General features: G+C 43.3%; 1 protein-coding gene across 4 annotated transcripts in view; it reads left to right on the forward strand.

Annotated features, from left to right (window-relative positions):
• The first annotated feature begins 4,150 nt into the window (after window positions 1-4,150).
• The window catches only part of LOC118013952 (myeloid cell nuclear differentiation antigen-like), a 50,574-nt gene continuing 45,908 nt past the window's right edge, over window positions 4,151-8,816 (forward strand). For 2 of the 4 annotated variants that reach the window (XM_035009899.1, XM_035009897.1), the window contains exon 1: window positions 4,183-4,605. The gene's annotated coding sequence lies outside the window, so the exon portion shown is untranslated. The other 2 variants (XM_035009900.1, XM_035009901.1) reach the window with 2 other exon arrangements.

Genomic DNA, 8,816 nt, shown 5'->3' on the forward strand with positions numbered 1-8,816 from the left:
CCTGTCCCTTGGTTGTGGTGAAGTCCCATGCTGGGCGCTCCTCAGGTGCAGCTGTGTTAGCCCAGGGTCGATGACTCCCGCTTGTGCATGCTCTTCTAGGTACTGCCGTGCTCCCCTCAGTATTCTCCTCTCTTCTGTGTTAAAAAGGGTGTGGAATAACTGTTGGCAGTCTTCCCAGGTCGGCCAGTGAGTCTGGAAGAGGAATTCCATGAGGGCTACCATAACTTGTGTTTTCTCAGAGTAGGAAGGAGTGCTGGGTTTCCAGTTGAGGAGGTCCGTGGTGGAGAAAGGTTGATAATACATCATGGAATGACCTGGTTGCACTCTCCCATCTTCACTGCATCTCTTGGGTTCCCGTGTCTCTCGTACCAGCATTTGGAGGACACTTGCGTCTGGCCTGGGGCACAGCCTGGCTGCTGGTCCTGGAAAGAGTGGATCCACTGATGGCGGTGGAGTGTTTGGAACTGGGGGTGCAGAACTTTAAGGTGTGTATGGTGGAGAAGGGCTGATAATACATCATGGAACAGCCACATTGGACTGTCCCATCTTCATCATGACTCTGGGGTTCCTGCGTCTCTCATACCGGCATTTGGATGGTGCTTGCACCTGGCCTGCGGTACAGCCTGGTTGCTGGTCCTGGAGATAGTGGATCTTTTGGGCCTGGGGGTGCTGGTGGATCCTCTGGGCCTGGGGGCACCAGTGGATCTTCTGGGCCTGGGGGTACCAGTGAAACCGATGGTGGCAGAGTGTCTGGAGCTGAAGGGCCAGGTGTAGATGGTCTTGGGGGTACGTACAGTGGGGTCAGGGTTGGTTCATCCTTGGGATATCCGGCTAGGATTTGTGGATACTGGGGTTTTTGCTGATTTTCTTTAGGTTGCTTGGATGAGGTGATTAAGACTCAAGTGAATCGCACCCAGTGAGGAAGGGTCTGAACAACTCCTAGCCAGGAGTCCTGGCCAGGAGTCAATGAATGGAAACTGGTCAGAGTGTCCTGGTTCTGCTGTTACAACTCGCCATACTTGACAAATCGTTGGGGCATCCAATGTCCCCTCTGAAGGCCACCCGACATCAAAAGCGGGCCACTCCAGTTCATATAGGGTTCTCAACTTGCTGGGGTTCATCCTGACTCCATAGTCTCCCAAAAACCCCTTCTTGAAATTTCTGATTATGGTCTCTAGGACCATAAGTTTACTCTGCCCTGACCCCATGGTGATGTCCTCATGTGCGGTGGCAGAGACAGACAAAGGGGGGGTGCCTCCTGAGGTGAGGAGACCAATCAGATGCCCATCTGGCTGTGTCCCGAAAGAGCTTAGGTGAGGCTTAGCTGTAGCAGTCTCAGTGTTGTGACTTACGATCAGAAACTATTCAGATGCCACCATAGACTGTATGCCTTTCACCACGGAATCACAGATGGGCCCACATAGACTCTGTAGGCTTCTGGGGACCTTAAGGGTGCCTGCCCGTGGAGTCACAGAATCAATCCGCTGAGCAAGCCAGGTCAGACTGCACATTCACTCACACATTCATACTCCAGAAGTTATTACATTCCCTCCCTGGGAATCCCTACCTGTGAGAGCTCTAAGAGGTCTCTGGGAGGTGATCAGGCTCCCCTTCCACTGCAGTGGGGGTGGGCCTGTCTGGGTCCTGGGGCCCATGGCCTTACCGGAATCTGACATTGAGACCCGGTCCTCACCTGCCAAGTCTCCTCAAGTCCGGCAGGAAGAATGGAGCGGGGTTGTCCTGAGGCGACCGGGGCTGGAAACTGCCAAAAATTAGGCAGGGCGCACCTTCTCCATTTCAATCCCTCATTCAGTCACCGTCCCGCCGTTGCCCCCAAACTGGTGGCAACAATGGGCCAGCGTTGTTGGGTTTTCCGGTTAGGGAACCAAATGTTACGGAACCTGGACTGGATCGCCCGACGGAAGAACCAAGCAGCACCCGGAGATCTTGGAGGATAGGAGGTTTATTGAATGCCGGCGGGCTCAGAGGAGAGTGGTCTCCAAAGGTCTGAGCCCCGAGCGCAACCAAAGGGGACAATTTATACACTTCTACTTCTGCCTACTTGGCACTTTTGGCAGAGCAAGGAGAAGAACCTGGAAGAGCCCCGGGGCAAGGACTGGGACTCTCTCGCTGGCTCGGTCGGCCATCTTAGGACACAGATTTTCCTTATCACTGAGGCCTCTCTTCCAGCTTGCAGGTAGCCACCTTCTCATTGTGCCCTCTTGTGGTCTTCATCTGTGTGTGCACATCCTTGGTCTCTGGGTATGTTAAAATCTCCTCTTTTTAGAAAAGCACCAGTCACATTGGATTAATGCCCCTCCCTTATGACATCATCTTAACTTACCTCCTTAAAGGCCCGATCTCCAACCAAATACAGTAGTCACAGTGGGGGCTGGGGCTTCAACATATGAATTCAACATATGTTGGGGTAACACAGTTCAGCCTATACCCTCCCTTTCTGCTTCTTTCTCTGAGACACAAACTTTATCACTAAGCCATTCTCCATGGGCCCAGTGTGGATTTGAGAAGGCCTGATCATGGTTTCCTGATGTGATTTTCTTTTACTTACTTCTGCTTCTCTCCTTAGATTCCCTCTGCTATCTCCTAGACTGATGGCTTAGCGTGCAAGTTGACACTTTTTTTTCTATAAAGAGCCATATAGTGAAACTTTAGGCTCTGTGGCTAGTCAGCTCCACAGTTGCATCATGAAGACAGACATAGACAATGCATAAGTAAATGAGCATATCTGTGTTCCAATAAAACTTTATTCACAAAAACAGAGAGTGTATTAGCTTTGGCCCACAGGACATTAATCGAGTGGGGACTTTTCCTGAGGATTTTGACTATGTGAATTAATACTTCAGATAATAAAGAGTCATGTAAGTGTATCCATTTTTCTCTGTATCAAGAGTTCTTGTATGTTCTACTAGTGAGTTTTTTGCATGACAGCATAAATAACCAATTGTTTGGCTACTGCCTGTAAGTTAGGAAAATGCACACTTTTTTTTTAGCATTCTGTTGTTTCATCTATTATAATTCCAACTGTACTGAATGAATTATGGAACATTGCTCTGAATTGTCCTTACTGATGACAGTTATCTGCTTGTTGTGTGCTGGAGTCACAAGGACATTATTCCACATGAACTGTTGATGAGAAAAGGAGCAGGAAAATATCCTGATATGGTCATTCCCCCCATGTGTCCTCTATCCTCTGATCTCTGGGATGGGGCCCTCTCTGACCTCCCTAATGTCCCTCTCCACCCATTACCTTAAGACCAGCTCCCTGCATCATAAAAACCTATAGCCTTAAAAAGAAGGAGGGAACACCCACAGGTATTTGTGGAGATCCTGCCAGATCCCTTTCACCTTCCCATGACTTTCCTCATGCTTTGGTGGAGTTTTCAGATGCTCCCACATCTAGACTTCAGCTATCCATTCCACTACTATAGTCTGGATTAAAATAATCAGCTTTCTTCTCTTTAGATGACCTCGGATCATCCACCAACACCAGCTATCCTTTGGGATCCTTTTCCAGCCCTGGCTTCATCCTACTTGCAGATCAGCTGGTGGGTTTCAACCATCATGTCAGCTGCTTGATGCCATTTATTTGACATGTCATGGTTTATGGTACTCTGGAATGCATCCACTGTCCTTCACAGAAAAAAACATCACAGAACAAAAGGTTTATCAAGCCCCTCTCAGTCCAGAGGTTCAGTGTTCTTCCAGAAATTACAAAAGCTTATGCTGCCATGATATGAGCTTACTACCCACCTGTGTTTTTTCCATGAATAAGGCAGAAAATGTGAGTGATCATTAATTTTATCAGTGAGGTAAAGTAGCCTAGACATAGTTGAGAGGGTAACTTCCTTGCTATATCTCTGAGGAAGGATTCACATATTCGTAATGACCTACTTCTGTCAAGCTCCAGGTGTGTCGATTATTAACTGGATGAATGCTTCAGGCACTATTTAAACCAAGAGTGATTTCATAGCTGACCTACCCTCTTCCTGGAGGTACAGTCAAGTATTAGTAGAGGGAGATGCCTCTTCTAACATCTCCTCCTACCACTCTGAGAACAGGAAATGAGGGATAAGCAGCCTGGTGACTCATCTTAACTTTTCTTACATTTGAGTGTCATTTACGGGAATATAGGTTTCTAATGACCCACATGTAAGTCTGCTGGAGTTCTAATGTTGGAACTCCTTCCATCTACTGACATTTGTAACAAAAACTCAATTATACTTTTGCTATAATCTAAGTACTTACAGGAAGGAAACTGTTTATTTTCTCTGACTAATGAAATCGAAAGTTAAGAGCATCGGAGGGAGGTGTCTCAAAATTGTGTTGCAACTTCTCTCTCCAGGGGACAGCGCAGTTTGAGGAAACCAGCACCAGTGAAGTTTTCAGTGACTCTAAGCAGTGCCATCTGTGCTTGTTATCTTTCAAAATACTTCTTTTTCCTCTGCCCTTCAGGAGATTATCATATCCTGCAGTTCAGTCTCTGGAGCTTTGTTGATTTATCTTCCTCCTCAAGCAAAATAAGCAGTGATTCCTGCATTTCTGAAGAAGACCTCAGGATCCGGACTCCTGGAGATTTTCAGCAAGGTGAGGCCCTGTGGGCTTTCTGTAGACAGCTGTGGGCCCTGGTTGGCTAAGCACAAAACAACCAGGGGGCTTCGGGTATGAAGAATTGGATGGGGCGGGGTTGGGGGGGAGGGGGGCTGGTATCAACTATAGTCGGAGACATGAAAACATTAGTAGCTTGATTCTAATCCTTTAATACTTAGACAAGGAACAGACATGTTTATCCCACCACACCTGACACCTGAACGAAGGGAGATGCATTTTGACTATAGAAGACATGAAAATTTATTATATTATCACTAAGCCATTCTCCATGGGCCCAGTGTGGATTTGAGAAGGCCTAATCATGGTTTATTGGTTATATTTAGAAAAAGCATTTGGTTTTCTTCCCTAGGTGGTGTCCAGGAAACTCTTGGTGGCCTTGGTAGAGTTCTGGGCAGAAGTCAAGTTAGGGGCATGAGGAAAGTATCAGAACATAATATTAAGTAAAAAATACATCTGGGTTTAAGGCTGCATTGTATGGTCTTATCCTGATTTTAGAAAACACTCACACACACATACATGCACAGAGTAGAAAAAGTTTCACTTCCCCAGACAGTTATGCAAAAACATGACTTCTTTACCTCTCTTAAGACAGTTTAAGTTTTTTTTTAAGATTTTATTTATTTTTTGACAGAGAGAGACAGCAAAAGTGGGAACACAAGCAGGGGGAGTGGGAGAGGGAGAAGCAGGCTTCCTGCTGGTCAGGGAGCCCGATACGGGGCTTGACCCCAGGACCCTGGGATCATGACCTGAGCCGAAGGCAGACGCTTAACGACTGAGCCATCCAGGTGCCCCATGACAGTTTAATTTTTATATTATACTTCAGACTATACCGCCAGAGCTTTTATTTCAGTTCCTTTTAACATACTGTCTGCCTTCCTGAAAATTACTGATTTTTTTTTTCTAGTGGCAAAGTATAGGGGAGGGGAAGGGAGAATCAGTTACAAATAGACTTTCAGAATTGTTGAGCGATTTTCTGTATGGTCTGTATAATAATATTCTGTATGTGCTTGATTAGAGTATGAGATTTTTAATGCTGATTTCAGAGTTTTATGTATGTTACATAAACCTTGTTAATTATGTTTATTAATGTTAGTCCTATTTCCTAAATCTCTGCTGAATTTTTTTACCTTGTTTATTTAGTAATTAAGAGATATGCTAAAATCTCCTACCATAAAATTGTGAGGTTTTTGTCCTGTAGTTCTCTCAAATTTATATATACAATAATATAATATATATTATATATGTAATTATGTATATATGTACACATGTATATAAAATGTGTTTGGGTGTGTGAAGAGAAACATGCTACATAATACTACAAATATAATTTTTATATTATAATATGTAAATCATGTTATAAAATATAATATGTAATAGTATAGCATTATAAAGGAATACAAAGTAACAATAATATATATTTACTATTAGCAGGTAAATACATAATTACAACTGTTTTATTTCCCTAGGAGGTCAGCCTTTGTCATTGTGTTGCATTCTGGTGATACCTTTTATCTTCAGGTCTATTTCTTTCTTTTTTTTTTTTCTTCAGGTCTATTTCAAGCTACACTAGTACAGATAACTGGTTTTCTTTTAGTTACTCTTTGCATGATAAAATATTTTTCTTTCATTTTCCCACCTTTAAGTAATATTTTCTTAACAACTCTATTGGCAGATTTCATAAATGCAGTTTTTTTTTTTTTCCGTAAATGCAATTTGACTAAATTTGTCACTTAACTGGTTAGGCCATTTAAGTATATGTTGATGATTAACATGTATGGTTTTGTTTCTGCTATCCTCAATTACATTTATGACATTTCTATATTCTCCTTTCTTGTACTTCTGTTTTTGCTTATTTCTTTATCTTACCCTTGAAGACAAATACTTTAGTGAACTGCCTGCCCTGTTCACTGTCCTCCCTCCCTCCACCATGTTGTTGTGCTTCCTGTCTCTCGTCTTCAGTCAGAGCTGTATTTATGTGGAAGACATAGGCACACCTCATCAAGCTCAGTTCCTGCTCTTACTTACCTTTGGGCTTGCAGTATTTCTTGGCTCTATATGTTATTTTTAGTATCGAATATTTCCTCCAATAGATGTTTACATATAGGTCTTTGTCTTACAAACTACCAAGGCCTTGAATATCAGGGAATAGTTTTTGAGGCCCTCACATTTAAATATCATCTTGGCTAGATTAAAATTCACCTCTTAAAATCATTTTGCCCTCAAGATAGGGAGACAGTACCTCTTCTGATAGCCCTGGGGCTACATATGTTTTGAAATTCAGAATTGGGGCATTTTAGAAAGGCTATTTAATATGCCTACTTTAAATACTCTAATACTGGACACCGTAGTGGGATCTGGATCATTACTTTAAAATCAAACACACTAATATTTTAGCAATAAAACATATGAATGTTCACATTTGAGTGGAATGAATAAAGATTATATATAGCCTCCTGTCACCTTATATCTGGTTTTATTTTGCAAATAAATTATGTTGTCACACACACAAAACACAAAAATTTCATTTTAGAAATTATTTGGTTTTCAAATCAGTATGGAATTTGGACAAGTACTGTATGAAAATCACCCTATTTCCTGTGGTGGGCAGCTTTGCTGTTGAACATCAGTTTCAATCTGATCCTTGAATCTTTACAGGTGATCTACTCTTTATCTCTGGAAGCTTTCAGAGTTTTTACTTTGTTTTTAATAATCTTCAATTCCCCTATAATATATCTTGAGGATTTATCCTTCACCCTATGGACCTTATCAATCTGGGAGTGTTCACATTTTCTCAAGAAAGAATAATTCACAGCCCTGGGAATTTGAACATGCTAATTATACAAAAAGTACACAAACACACGGACCCTAAATGAACAGAAAATTGGAATTCCTACCATGTACTGAGTGCCATCAAGGAAGTACATAAGGTGCTAAAGAGGCCCAGAGGAGTGACACCCAGTCCCAGATTCTGGGGGCTTTCAGAAGACAAAACCTCAGTGGAGTCTTGAAGGCTATAAGGAGGTAGTTGGGGGAAGAAAAGTGAGACTCGCCCTTTAGGAAGCAGAGAGGGAATTAGCCAAGTCATGAAACATGGAAAAGCAAGGTGTGTTGTATATTTCTGGAGCATATGACATACAAAATGCAAAAGTTACAGATGTAAAAAAGATGCAGAGTATTCAAGGCTTTCCAAGCTAGGCTAAGGAGCAAGACATTTTTCAAAACCAAAATGAGGAACTATTGGAGGATGTCATGTGGGATAGAAACGTGGCTCCATAGAAGGATATCTGGCTCTCCAAAAAGAACTGATCAGAGGAATTCAGCCTAGAAGAGTAAAATCAAGCAACTATTGAAATAATTCCAGACAATAAATGCTGGGTTCCTGCTTTAGCAAGAAAGTAGAACTCCAGCAAAAGGACTACTAAATAGTGCTGGCCAATCAGGGCTGTGATTCTGCACAAGAGAGCAAGGGGAGCAGGGCACAGAGGACACGGAGAACATGGTCCAAGCCCCAGGGAGAGAGGATGCAAGAAGGGCTGACTAGGGAAGGGTCAGGTGTGCTGGGCAGGTACCCAGCGGGGAAGACAGTCACCAGGGGTGAGAAGCTGCAGCCCACTCTGCATATGGGCTCCTTCAGGCAGAGTGGGTGGCAGAGTCCGGAGCCAGCAAGCAGACATCCAGGGAGAGACTGCAGCCCCAACACAGGATGGGAGGAGGGAGCGAACGAGTGGGGACTCTGACGCCCTATAGCCCACACTCCACATAAGGCAGCAGCAAGGCCTCTTTCCAGATCTCCTGCCATCATACCCACCCCCAACCCAAGTCAACTATCATTATTAGAAGGAAAGAATTTCTTTTTTTTTTTTTTTTTTTTTCTGGTGTGCTTTCAATGATCTTGTTCTTTTTATCATATTGTTAAAGTTAAAATATCTTTTTTTTTTTTAATTTTTTTTATTCTTATGTTAATCCCCTTACATTACAACATTAGTTTTAGATGATGTGTTCCATGATTCATTGTTTGTGCACAACACCCAGTGCTCCATGCAGAATGTGCCCTCCTAAATACCCACCACCAGGCTAACCCATCCTCCCACCCCCCTCCCCTCTAGAACCCTGTTTGTTTTTCAGAGTCCATCGTCTCTCATGGTTCGTCTACCCCTCCGATTTCCCCCACTTCATTCTTCCCCTCC

Source organism: Mirounga leonina, unplaced genomic scaffold, assembly GCF_011800145.1.
Source record: "Mirounga leonina isolate KUSES-001 unplaced genomic scaffold, KU_Mleo_1.0 Mir_154, whole genome shotgun sequence".
Taxonomy (NCBI): domain Eukaryota; kingdom Metazoa; phylum Chordata; class Mammalia; order Carnivora; family Phocidae; genus Mirounga; species Mirounga leonina.